Consider the following 14220-nt stretch of genomic DNA (forward strand, 5'->3'; position numbering starts at 1 on the left):
AGGTGAAACCTGAAAAAGGGATTCGTTAAGAATAAATAACTCACAGGGGTACTAAATACTTGCACTCTGAACATGTCCGAGGTCAGAAACATGTTTCTTAGTGCTTTGATTTCCCTTGAAGCAAAGGGACATAGCAGGAGACAGATGTCATTTTACAAGTTGATAATACCACTTTAAAACGATCTCTACAGAAATCCCTGAAAAGTGGCTTCACAATGCTTTTCTTTCCTTCAGCTACCGCACAGCTGTGCATACATGACAGCATTTATGTTGCAAAAAAATTCCTATTTCCTACTTTTAGTGATATTTTAAGCACTTAAGTTTTAACATACCAAGTTTTAATGTGTTTGAAGTAGAAATATAGATTTTTATAGTTATTATTGTAGAAATTTAGAATAATTTGATTTAGAACTATTGTAGAAACAGATTTAGATTTTTATGGCTATTATTTTGTTTTTAGTTTGAAAGTAGTGATTGTAATATAATATAATGAAAGAATGTAATGATTTGCTTTTCCTTGAAATTTTGTTTGTAACCCTTGCTCTTGTTTTTGTTATGTGAGAGGGTAAGGAATGTGAGAGAGATGGGTGAAGGCCACCAGTAAACCAGGAATACCAAAAGGAAGGATCCAAAAATGGACTAGAAGGCATAACAGAAAAGGGCAGATTGGTGACGCAGGACACTAAGGGAAAGGGCAAGCACTTATCAATTGGGACAAGATATTTGTGATTGATACCAGCTTAGCATGGCAGAAGGTAAGGGGCAAGAGAAACTTCTAGAAAAACATCCATTAGAAAAACAGCATGATGATGCAAAACTTACTGATCCCAATGAAGAAAAACTACTATAAAAAGTGACTGTTTTGCCATGAAACTTTGGGGATGCCCTGCCATGACTGGAGCATGGTCCAGACCCTCGCTCCTTCACCCATGATCAATCTGGTTGGTCATGGACCATAAACTCATAAGTAAGAACATAACAGCCAAACTGGGTCAGCCAAATGTCCACCATCTAGCTCAGTATCCTGTCTTGACTACAGTGGCCAATACCAGATGCCCCAGAGGGAGGGGGCTCTCCACCACTTTCCAAAACCTTGGAGTGGCCACCTGTCAAAAATTATTGCCCACCCCTGCATTAGGACAAAGCCACGTGTCTGTTTCTACTTCAGTTTATGAAATGGCCAAAAACAAATGACTTTAGTTTTGAAAAATTAGGACAAAATTACATTAGCAAGTAGGACAGATTAAGCCTTGGCCTTCTTTCCCGTACTGCTGAATGAAAGACTATATATAAAGTGCACATTATTAGCAGCACTAAAAGGAGCAGGGGAGATTGTGTACATTTAAAAAAAAACTTGTAAATATGTTCTTTTTGAAGCAACATCCACCTAGACTCATGCACAGACAATATATATAGCAGCAGATTGGATATTTTTGGAGTGATGTTTGATGGTTCCAAGTATAAAATGTTTGTTTTTGCCATGTCTTCATTTCTGCCATAGCAAAACTGCTTACTAAATTAAACTAGCAAGCCAAAACACAGATAAATGAAATTTCAAAATCTTCAAGTACTCTTGGATAGATGTGACAAACTTAACAGAGGGTGCAGTACTGCTAGCATATGGCTTGATTTGAAATTCCTGTATCCTGGTCTTACTGAGATGTGGAAGCATTCTTCAGTGATTCTAAAGACATTAAAAATCCCTTTGGGAAAGTTGTGTGCGCGGATGCCAAGAAATTCAAGAATCAGAATCATAGAATACTAAAACTGGAAGGGACCTTGGAGAGGTCATCGAGTCCAGTCCCCTGCCCTCATGGCAGGACCAAATACTGTCTGGACCATCCCTGATAGACTTTTATCTAACCTACTCTTAAATATCTCCAGAGATGGAGATTCCACAACCTCCCTGGGCAATTTATTCCAGTGTTTGACTACCCTGACAGTTAGGAACTTTTTCTTAATGTCCAATCTAAACCTCCCTAACAGCAGTTTAAGCCCATTGCTTCTTGTTCTATCCTCAGAGGCCAATATGAACAAGTTTTCTCCCCCCTCCTTATGACACCCTTTTAGATACCTGAAAACTGCTATCATGCCCCCCTCTGAATCTTCTCTTTTCTAAACTAAACAAAACCAATTTTTTCAGCCTTCCTTCTTAGGTCATGTTCTCCAGACCTTTAATCATTCTCGTTGCTCTTCTCTGGACCCTCTCCAATTTCTCCATATCTTTCTTGAAATGCAGTGCCCAGAACTGGATACAATACTCCAACTGAGGCCTAACTAGCACAGAGTAGAGCGGAAGAATGACTTCTCGTGTCTTGCTCACAACACACCTGTTAATGCATCCCAGAATCATGTTTGCTTTTTTTGCAACAGCATCACACTGCTGACTCATATTCAGCTTGTGGTCCACTATAACCCCTAGATCTTTCTGCCGTACTCCTTTCTAGACAGTCGCTTCCCATTCTGTATGTGTGAAACTGATTGTTCCTCCCTAAGTGGAGCACTTTGCATTTGTCTTTACTAAACTTCATCCTGTTTACCTCAGACCATTTCTCCAATTTGTCCAGATCATTCTGAATTATGACCCTATCCTCCAGCTTAGTCGCAACCCCTCCCAGCTTGGTATCATCTGCAAACTTAATAAGCGTACTTTCTATGCCAATATCTAAATCGTTGATGAAGATATTAAACAGAGCTGGTCCCAAAACAGACCCCTGCGGAACCCCACTTGTTATACCTTTCCAGCAGGATTGTGAACCATTAATAACTACTCTCTGAGTACGGTTATCCAGCCAATTATGCACCCACTTTATAGTTATGCACAACACCTTATCTAAGTTGTATTTGCCTCGTTTATTGATAAGAATATAATGCAAGACCGTATCAAATGCCTTACTAAAGTCTACGTATACCACATCCACCGCTTCTCCCTTATCCACAAGACTCGTTATCCTATCAAATATACAGAATTGATACAGAATTACTGCTATATACCTGTTCAGGAGTTTCTTAAATGAGAGAGACTGGTGCGGTTCTCAACCTTTTCAGAAAGTTAGAATCAATATAATTTAGGTATTTTTGTTCAAGTGGATTTTCTATGGATTTTATTAATAAAAATGTAATACTACAATTTGCATTGGTATTTCTCTGGGTTTCTTAAGGTGGGTGCTTGATATAGAACAAAGACTGTATCCAAATTCTGTCATCACCAGAATCTGTTTGAGGGTATTTTCCTCTTCTGTTTCTCCAAGAGTAACTTCAACTTCAACTATTCCCTTAGCTGTTGTTCAGATTGAAAAAAAAAAAAAAAAGTAGGCACATTGTGGTTTTGTCAGAGTAATGCATCCTTTTTGGCCACATCACTTTTTTAAATCTAGTAATTCTATTGAAAATAGGTTGTTAGTGAAGTGACTGAAGGAAATGTCTATTCTTTGTGGCTTTTGCCGAGAGCAGGGAATATTTAATTATTTTCTGCAGCCACTGTTATGAAATATTTAAATTTTGGACACCTCTAAGTTAAATTACAAGTACAAATGCAAAAAAAGAGACTGCTTATCACACCTTAACTCAAACAGATGTTCACCAGCTAATAGAGAATAAAATACGTTTCATGTATTAGCAGAGATCAGTTCTAAATGAATATTTATCTCCCAGGAACAACAACTGAAATTTGAACACTGTCTGATGTCATGGATTAAGCAGCAAATTTCAGTCTATGAATTCATCTGTAACACAGGATTGCGTGAAATCTGATTATTTTTTCTTTATACTCCCTATCTATTGTCCCATTCTCATAGAACGCTGCCAAAGATATTCTGACCCTGTGGTAATGTTTCTCTTAAGTGAGCAGAATGTAACAGTAGATCTAAATTGCCTCAGAATCTCCTTTTCTCTAGCATGAAGAGAGCACTAAACAGAGAGAACCAATCATAACAAACATTAAAGAGAATTTCAGAAGTGCAGTGCATTAAAGGTCACTTCCTTCTATCTCCTTTCAAGTCTAGAGACACAGGGTATGTCTAGACTATATGCCTTTGTCGCCAGAGGCATGTAGATTAGGCTACCCGACATAGGAAAATGAAGCGGCGATTTAAATAATCGCCGCTTCATTTAAATTTACATGGCTGCCGCGCTGAGCCGACAAACAGCTGATCGGCTGTTTGTTGGCTCAGCACTGTAGTCTGGACACGCGGGGGTCGACATCAAAGGCATTTGTCGACCACCCAGGTAAACCTCATCCCAGGAGGCATACCTGGGTGGTCGACAAATGCCTTTGATGTCGACCCCTGCGTGTCCAGACTACAGCACTGAGCCGACAAACAGCTGATCAGCTGTTTGTCAGCTCAGTGCGGCAGCCATGTAAATTTAAATGAAGCGGTAATTATTTAAATCGCCGCTTCATTTTCCTATGTCTGGTAGCCTAATCTACATGACTCTGGCGACAGAGGCATGTAGTCTAGACATACCCACAGTCACGTCACCTAAGTCCCTAAAGGGACCTGTTAGCAGATTCTATGCTTATTTTGCTCTTTTGAAGTGGTACTTACGTTGTACTGAAGCACAGGACCCTAACTAGAGCTATAGCTATACTGTGTCACCTTGCAACCTTCCCATGAGTTCAAGTAAAGCAGCAGACATTTAAAATCTTAAAATACCTGAATATAATCTGACTTAAGCAACAGTTAGACTACTGTCAATAAAATAAGAAAAAAAACAATTTTTAAAATCTTCTTTAAAATGTACTAGATTTGTCCACAGTAGCAAGCTACCACCTATATTCTCATAAAGAAACAGATGCCTTAATTATCATGGCAGAATTCAGAGCAGTTCCACATTTTAAGGAAGAGGTCAGACTGTGAAACAATGGGTAGATATGTACATGGCAGAAAAGGAAAAAGCTCTTAATATAACATGTACTAGAGATGTGAACCCGTAACCCTTCACTTCTTCTGCTGCCCACTATGCTTTGAGTAACATCAGTAAAAGCTGATAAGACTCTGGTCAGTTTTCACTCTACTGCTGCTTAGCAGTTACAAGCAGTAGCAGACACAACAAAGCTAGCTCTCTGCAGCCCTGGAAGGCAGCCCTCATTGTATTCAGATCTGTTCACGTTTGGAAGATTTTGCAGCTCCTACCAGGGTGGCAATTTTCCTGACTACAACCAGCTGTCCAGGAGTCCATGCTAATCCAAGGCACATCTAGCTCACAAATGCCATATTGCTACCCCCAAAGAGAAAGAATTTCATATCAGACTCATATGGGGTAACCATGGTAGTCTGTAACTTTAAAAACAATGAGTAATCCTATTCTTGAGATAAGATGATCCTGAGACGAGATGATCTCATGAGCTTATCTGAAGAAGTGGGTTTTGCCCACAAACCTTATATATATATATATATAGTATCTAAGGTGCCACAGGACTACTTGTTTTTATAAAAAAATCATATCACTCAGACCGACATCGGCTTCCTGCAAGCTTTGATGAAATCTTACCCCTGGAGGATTATGGGATTTAGAATCTCTTTGGTGTAAGAAAATTTAGTATCACTATACTCTTCTCTGGGAAATACTTTGAGATCATCTGTCGTCTTCAGAAGCAAAAAGTTTTACTGTCTTCATACATATCCCCATGGAGATCCATCTGAGGAAACACTAAGACACTACAAGATCTAGACTAAATTACAGGAGAAGATCCAGCCGCAGGACAGAGAGCCTGGACCACCATGTACAGATTTTGCACTTCCTAAAGTGAAGTCAGGGATGCTCAAGGACCAGCAACGAACAAGCATATACAAAGTTGTGTCCTCAACACTGAGGTTCCCCCTCCCCCGTCCCCCTCTGCTGGAAGGGAGGTACAGACTTTATGACAGCTTAGAAAGACACATACATTCTTTTTCTCACACACACGTGCACTCTCCCTCTTCGCATACAAACACACACCCCTCCCCACATTCAAAGCACTAAGACTGAGTTTAAAAATTATCTGCCTTCATGCAACTTCCTTTGATGCTCTGCCATGCAGGCATTATGCCCATTACCTCTACCATGGAGGAAATAAGACAACTTCAAGAGTCTTAAAATTCTATCACGCCAATATACAGTCACCATTACCATAATGGTAAATAAAAAAAACATTGAAAAAAAAGTAGACAAAATCATCTCTGCGTAGTTAAATTCAGAAGTCTGGACTGGTTTTGTGTTCATCTGCTCCAGGTGACTATCATGAACTTCTTTGGCCAGTGTGGGTGTAGAAAGAGCAAGTTAGTTTTCAATACAAACAGCAATAAAATTTGTATCTTGTTCATGTTTTGTTGCAGAGAGCATTTATACTGAACTCTTTTCCCTAATCCAAGTGAAAATTCTTTTTGTGTGTTAGAGTAACACTTTTCACATTCTGCCAAACTTTGTGGTGCTATTCATAAGATATTTGCAACAGCATCTTAATTCCTATCTGATAAAGTGACAGCAATAAACTGAACAAATCTAGTATTCTAGGTTTATGCCTCTGTCGACAGAAGGTGTTATGCCTCGTAAAATGAGGTATACCAGCGTCGACAAAACTGCTGAGTTCTGTCGACGTTATGTCGACAGAACTCAGCGGTAGTGTAGATGCTGGTATAGTTTTGTCGACAAAAGTCCACTTTTGTCGACAAAACTAGGTAGTCTAGACACACCCTTAGTCTAACAGAACAAAGTAGATCAAGCATGGGTAAGCCTTGAAATATATAGCAGTTGGCGAGGGACATAAGCAGAAACCTATTTCTGTATTTTTTTGAAAACTAAATTTGGTTTAATGGACTGCCTCCTCTAAATGTCATTTAGAGGAATGTGTTTAAAAACGCTAAATTCGCTAGTCAGAAGACACATTTAGCTTGTTACTCCTAACAGGTCAGTTTTATTTTATTTAGTTTACTTCATGTTTTCATTTTGAAAAGCTTCACTGTGCATTTTTTGTAAGTTACTGTATTTTCCGGCGTATAAGACGACTTTTGATGCTAAAAAACATCCCCCAAAAATCGGGGGTCGTCTTATACGCCGCCCGAGCCCCTCCGCGGCTTTGCAAAGCCTCGGGAGAAGCCAGTGGCGGGGCAGCCCAGGCGCGCCGGGGCTGTCCCGCCGCCAGCTTCCCCCAAGGCTTTGCAAAGCTGCGGAGGGGCTCCGGCGGCGGGGCAGCCCAGGCGCGCCGGGGCTGTCCCGCTGCCGGGGCGTCCTCAGAGGCTTTGCTCCCGGTGTCCCTGGTCTGCTGGAGACGGTCCCCAGCAGACCAGAGGCACCGGGAGCAAAGCCTCTGGCAAAGCCTCAGAGGCACGGGACCCGCCGCTGCTGCGGCTTTGCTCCCGGTGCCTCTGGTCTGCTGGGGACCGTCTCCAGCAGACCAGGGACACCAGGAGCAAAGCCGGGGAGGCGGAGGGGCGCTGGGGTATAAGACGAAAACCTTTTAACTAAAAAATTAGGGGGTCGTCTTATACGGCCAGTAGCCTTATACGCCGGAAAATACGGTAGGTACGAGCCACTGTTATTTGCCACCAACTACTCAGAGAAGTTCCCTATTGTGCTAGATGCTGTATAAAAACAGAGAATGAATATGTCCCATAGAATTTGCAATCCAAGACCCTAATCTTCCAATGCATCACAAACACATAAGTGCACACAGATATCAAGATAGATGCGCTGCAGATCAAGCCTAAAACAGCAAATCATACTTAAAGGGTAAAGGGGAAGGACAAAAGTCAATGTACATTTTTTGTCCTTTGAGGTTTTTGTTTTTAAAAACACACCTAGACTTGCTTTTTAACTGGATAAACAAATGCTGGTGAGCAATACTCCTCAGCCTATTCATGATTAGTTGATTTATAACTTGTATGTGTAATGGAAAAAATCTCTCTCAATTTGGGAAGAGAGCAGTTCCATTTTAAAAACTACAAAGGACTAAACTTGACAGTGGGTATGAATTACTTCCCTGCCTAGCCCAAGCTGAGAAACTTGGTACACTGACCTGTTGGCTGCACAAAGCTAAAAATATAGTCAGCTGCTCCTAACCCAACCCAACACACATACATAGAACAATACAGATTTTTAAGTGGCCACAATACCACCTCTAAGTTCTTACATATCTATGTAAAGGCTGTGTAGCCTAGCAGAACAAAGCTTTGATATATTAAAACTAAGTCATTTCAGTAAAGTCTTCATGCTAAAGTTCCCCCAGTCTACCACTGAGTATTTAATGGCTGTTGCTACTCTGAACAGATGTACTTATCTCTTCAGCAGAAAGCTGATAGTTGTTTCTAACAATCCTAGCTTATTCTGACTCTTCCACTCAAGGGCCAGACATACCGAATGAGTAGGAAGAGGGTCAAAGGATAGGTATATAACTTTGTCCAGATGCAGTGAATCAAAAGGGCAGGGCCTGGATTCTTTGGAGAAAATATGTAAGCCAAGGGTCAGATCCAAAGATGCTGAAAGCCAGTACATTTCCATTAAAGTGGGTTGACAGTTTGAATGCAGGCCTTCCAGGCATTTATGACAATATTCCAGTACTTGAGATGTTGTCTTGCCCTGCTTTCCCTTTGCCTTCCTTAAAGCCTGCAAAAACAAAAAGGGATTACAGGAAAGGCGTTCACAAGTGGAAATGTCTATTGGGTGGAGAATTCATCCTGTGCTAGCTCTCCCATTTCCAGGGCACATTGAGAAAATCATGTTAGACAAATACAAATGAAGACTAAGATCGAGGTTAACAAATAGCTACACAACAATTATTCCACAATCTCCTTTAACTGCCACACCTGCAGGTGATTTCCACCCCACCTGTACACCCAACTTGACAGGTTCCATTACCCCAGAATGTGGTGAGCTGTGATTTGAGGATAGGAGGAAGTGGTTTTGACAATCTACAGAGACCAGATTATCAGAGGAATTTGTTTTTCATGTTTCTTGCTAGTTAACAGATCACTGCTGTCACGTGTGCATTTATCAGAGGCGTAGCCATGTTAGTCTGAATCTGCAAAAGCGGCGAGGAGTCTTGTGGCACTTTATAGACTAACAGAAGTGTTACAGCATAAGCTTTCGTGGGCAAAGACCACATGCATCTGACGAAGTCGGTCTTTGCCCACGAAAGCTTATACTCCAACACTTCTTTTAGTCTATAAGGTGCCACAGGACTCCTCGCCACTTGTGCATTTACTCTCTTTTCTCAGAAGGATGGGAGATTTTTTTAAAAGCTTCTTTCAGTTGTGTTAGAAGAGCGTGAGTTTAGCACACACGAACGAGGATCAACCAGAAAAAGCAAACTAGCCTCTCTCCAAGATTCCAGGAATAGATGGACTTTCAAAATGCTAGCCTCAGGTGCCATCTTCAAGTCTTATGAATAACTGCTCAGGGAGGACAACTATACATTTTCAGGTGAAGGTTTCAGTTCCACTCCAACTCAAACACAATAAAGCTGAAATGGAAGGACAAAAGATCCTCCCCAATCTTGGAATCCCCTGCCACACAAGGAAAACTTAAAAAGATAAATGAATACTTAATTTGAGAATACCACAGATGATAACCAAATAGAGTGCCATCCTACCTAAAATTAGTAAGTGGGTTATCTAACAAGCTAGACTAGTGAGACAAAGAATCCCTTTGACAAAGAGCCCCCCATTCTTACACCAAACACGTCTTACCCTTTATGGATACTTTGCAACAGATATGGTATCCCCAGAAAACTCAAATTATCAAGAATGACTCAACCCGTGAGATGTGTGTGCAGGTAACATTTAAGGAATGGTGTATGTTAAAAGTATGCTTTATGGGCCTGGGGTAAAAGTTAGTGACAAAGGGAGAATATATTTTGGTGATGGCCTGCTCAAGCTGGAGGAAGTTGTCACTCCTCCTGGTTAATCAGTGATGTAATGCAAGGCTCAACTGTCTAGCTTTGTTCCATATTTCAGTGAAAAACTATGGCAAACAATCACAACCACTTGGAAGTAAAAAACATTACACCAGACAGGGGACTGACCTGCCTATGCATAAAGACAAGAGACTGTTTCAATATAACAAAGTGGACAGAAACACACTGCAGCCATTAATGGAAGAAACATCTTATGGCGTGGGAGACAGCCAGTTCTGCAACAGACTGTGTGAACTCTGGGGAGAAATCTACTTTATTAGATCAAGTCTAAACTTACTAAGAGATACTTTTCCTAGTTCATGTTTTAGGATTGTTTTATATTGTAATCCTGTTTCCATCACTTGCTCTTTCTAACTGAATCTCTCTTCCTCTTTAAATAATTTTTTTTAATACAAGTGCTGTGCATTACTCAGGAGCAGTGATTATGGGTAAAATTAGTAAAGCGTGGTACCCTGCTCCTTTGGGGGCAGACATCACAGGGGAATACTTCAAAGAATCTCAAGGACTGGGGTGCACCCACTGTTAGCCTGTAAGGTGAAGGCAGAGCTGGTACACCCTACAGGGGAGCTCTTGAGTAGCTATCTGGCTGGTGGTGTTAGGAGTTCAAAACCCAACCATCTTTATGCAAGTCTCCTCTAGCCTATTGTCTCTACATGGCCATGTTGAAGCCCCTCCATCAGATATCCGATTTCCTTTGGACCTTGGATTCCAAGCACTTAGCATCAGAAGCTGTAATAGAGTTGCAATCATACGAAAGCTGGAGAGGCTGAAGGGTTTCTCAGCCTTGCAGCATAAAGAATATAAGATCTCACTACCAAGGCATATGAAGTCTTTCCAAGTTAGAAATTGTCTTCCCTTGTAGTCTAGTAGATCATTTAATCTCCAATATGAAAGTCAAGGAATAAGAACAAAAGCTGCCCAAGAAAGATTGTCTCCAAAAGAGCGTTTTCACACTGAGATTCCTGTTAGACTTCAGATAGGCAGAAAATGAAATTGGCCTGTGATAAGAAAAGCAGTCAGTGTGACTAGAAGGCACAGCAATGCTTTGCTTCTGTTGGTTGCTATCTTCCTGATACGTAAAGGGAGACACTACATATTGGTCAGCGTGCAGCCATGTCACAAAGAGTCTGTTTAAATGCTCATGTTTAGGGCCCAACCAAATTCATGGCTGCAAAAACTGAAACGTGGCATGCAGCTGGGAGGTTACCACTCTGCGCAGGACTCCAGCTGCTAGTTTTGGCTTCAGATAGGGACATACAAGATTTCTTCCCCAGCAGGGGCTGCTCAGCCCCATTTCTGGGATTTTACCTGGAGCCCACCATGCTTCCTGCAGCCAGAGGTCAGCCCTCCACTCAAGCAGGAGACAGCTAGGAGAACTGGTAACCCACGCACCCCAAATACACAACCACCCTCATTTCTATGCTGTTGCTGGGAGTGGTGCTGGCTTTAGAGGGGGTGCCCAGCTAGAAAGCCTTCCTCTCTAGCTGTCCAACTCTGAAGGCAGAGTAAGGTTGACTGCCCCACACTAACTACTTTCTGGGTCATGCCTCCAGCAGTTACAATACCCTAACATTTCAGATGTAAACATCCGAGATGTTACAGAGGCATTGTCGAAGATTATCCGGCCCTCTAACTACTACCCCATGCTACTCATCCATGTGGGCACTAATGATATTGCAAGGTGTGACACTGAGCAGATCAAGAGTGACTACAGGGCTCTGGGAGTACGGGTGAAGGAGTCTGGAGCACAGATGATGTTCTCTTCAGTCCTTCCTGTCAAAGGTAGGGGCCCAGGCAGAGATAGGTGCATCCTGGAGGTGAATGCCTGGCTGTGAAGATGGTGTCAATAGGAGAGCTTTAGCTTCCTCGACCATGGGATGCTATTCCAAGAAGGACTGCTAGGCAAGGATGGGGGTTCACCATTCGAGGAAGGGGAAGACTGTATTTGGATGCAGGCTGGCTAACCTAGTGAGGAGGACCAAAGCCCCCGGGTAAGTGAATAACATGGAGACCTAGGAGATGGGTTGGAAATGGGTGGAAGCGTGGGCTATAATAGCAGAGAAAAAGGAGGGACAAGGTAGAAATGGGAGGCAAGATCAAATCAGTATCTTAGATGCCTATATACAAATGCAAGAAGTATGGGTAATACGCAGGAAGAACTTGAAGTGCTAATAAATAAACACAACTATGACATCGTTGGTATCAAAGACTTGGTGGGATAATACACACGATATTGGTATAGAAGTGTACAACTTACTCAGGAAGGACAGGCAGGGAAAAAAGGGAGGAGCTGTAGCTTTATACATTACAAATGTATACACTTGGACTGAAGTGGAGATGGACATAGGAGACTGATGTGTTCAGAGTCTCTGGGTTAGGCTAAAAGGGGTAAAAAAAGCCACGGGTGATATCACGCTAGGGGTCTATTACAGGCCACCTACTGAGGTAGAAGAGGTGGATGAGGCTTTTTTTTTTTAAACAACAAAATCATCCAAAGCACAGGATTTGATGGTGATGGGGGACTTCAACTATCCAGATATATGCTGGGAAACTAACACAGTGGGGCACAAACTATCTAATAAGTTCTCAGACTGCATTGAAGACAACTTTTTTACTTCAGAACATTGAAAAAGCAACTGGGGGGAAGCTGTTCTAGATCCGATTTTAACAAATATTTGAAAGTGGAAGGCAGTTTGGGTGAAAGCGATCATGAAATCAGAGTTTGTGATTCTAAGGAATGGTAGAAGGGAGAACAGCAAAATAGAGACAATGAATTTCAGGAAGGTATATTTTGGTAAGCTCAGAGAGCAGGATGGTAAAGTCCCATGGGAAGCAAGACTAAGGCGAAAAACAACTGAAGAGAGTTGGCAGTTTTTCAAAGGGTCATTATTAAGGGCCCAAAAGCAAGCTATTTCGCTGTGTAAGAAAGATAGAAAGTATGGCAAAAGACTGCCTTGGCTTAACCAGGAGATCTTATATGATCTAAAAATAAAAAAAGGAATCATAAGAAGTGGAAGCTAGGACAAATTACAAAGGATGAACATAACCAAACAATACAGGTATTCAGGGCCAAGATTAGAAAGGTAAAAGCACAAAATGAGCTCAAACTAGCTACAGGCATGAAGGGAAACAAGACATTCTATAAATATATTAGAAGCAAGAGGAATACCAAGGACAGAATAGGCCCACTGCTCAGTGAGGAGGGAGAAACAGTAACAGAAAACTTGGAAATGGCAGAGGTGCTTAATGACTTCTTTGTTTCGGTCTTCACCGAGAAGTCTGATAAAGGAATGCCTAACATAGTGAATGCTAGTGGGAAAGGGATAGGTGTATTAGACAAAATAAAAAAAGAACAAGTTAAAAATCACTTAGAAAAGTTAGATGTCCCCAAGTCACCAGGGCCTGATGAAATGCATCCTAGAATACTCAAGGAGTTGATAGAGGAGGTATCTAAGCCTTTAGTTATCATCTGTGAAAAATCATGGGAGACAGGAGAGATTCCAGAAGACTGGAAAAGGGCAAATATAGTGCCCATCTATAAAAAAGGAAATAAGAACAACCCAGGAAACTACAGGCTAGTCAGTTTAACTTCTGTGCCAGAAAAGATAATGAAGCAAGTAATTAAGGAATTCATCAGCTATCACCTTATTATCTTCCAGGTGTTTACAAACAGCCAGCATGGATCTGTAAAAAACAAATCATATCAAACTAATATGATAACTTTCTTTGATAGGATAACAAGTCCTGTGGATAAAGGGAGAAGCAGTGGACGTCATCTCTCTACACTTTAGTAAGGTATATGATACGGTCTCACATGATCTTCTTACCAATAAACTAGGCAAATACAACTTAGATGGGGCGACTATAAGGTGGGTGCATAACTGGCTAGATAACTGCTCTAAGAGAGTAGTTATTAACAGTTCACAATCCTACTGAAAGGGCATAACAAGTGGGGTTCCGCAAGGGACTGTTTTGGGACCGGTTCTGTTCAATATCTTCATCAACGATTTAGATACTGGCATATAGAGTATGCTTATTAATTTTGCAGGTGATACCAAGCTGGGAGGGGTTGCAACTGCTTTGGAGGCTAGGGTCATAATTACAAATGATCTGGACAAACTGGAGAAATGGTCTGAGGTAAATAGGATGATGTTTAATAAGGACAAATGACGTTTAATAAGTACTCCACTTAGGAAGGAACAATCAATTTCACACATACAGAATGGGAAGCAACTAGGAAGGAGTACTGCAGAAAGAGACCTAGGGGTCATAGTGGACACAAGGTAAATATAAGTCAACAGTGTGATGCTGTTGCAAAAAAAAAAAAA

At 41.3% G+C, this 14220-nt stretch overlaps 1 protein-coding gene across 4 annotated transcripts in view; it reads right to left on the reverse strand.

Annotated features, from left to right (window-relative positions):
• CNOT6L (CCR4-NOT transcription complex subunit 6 like) overlaps nt 1-14220 on the reverse strand; it is a 66618-nt gene that overhangs the window by 35895 nt on the left and 16503 nt on the right. The window contains exon 2 of one of the 4 annotated variants that reach the window (XM_075929452.1): nt 8335-8583. The exons of the other annotated variants lie outside the window; for them this stretch is intronic. The gene's annotated coding sequence lies outside the window, so the exon portion shown is untranslated. The remainder of the gene's footprint in view (nt 1-8334; nt 8584-14220) is intronic. 4 annotated transcript variants of the gene reach the window in all.

The sequence above is a fragment of the Pelodiscus sinensis genome, chromosome 5 (genome assembly GCF_049634645.1).
Source record: "Pelodiscus sinensis isolate JC-2024 chromosome 5, ASM4963464v1, whole genome shotgun sequence".
Lineage (NCBI taxonomy): Eukaryota > Metazoa > Chordata > Testudines > Trionychidae > Pelodiscus > Pelodiscus sinensis.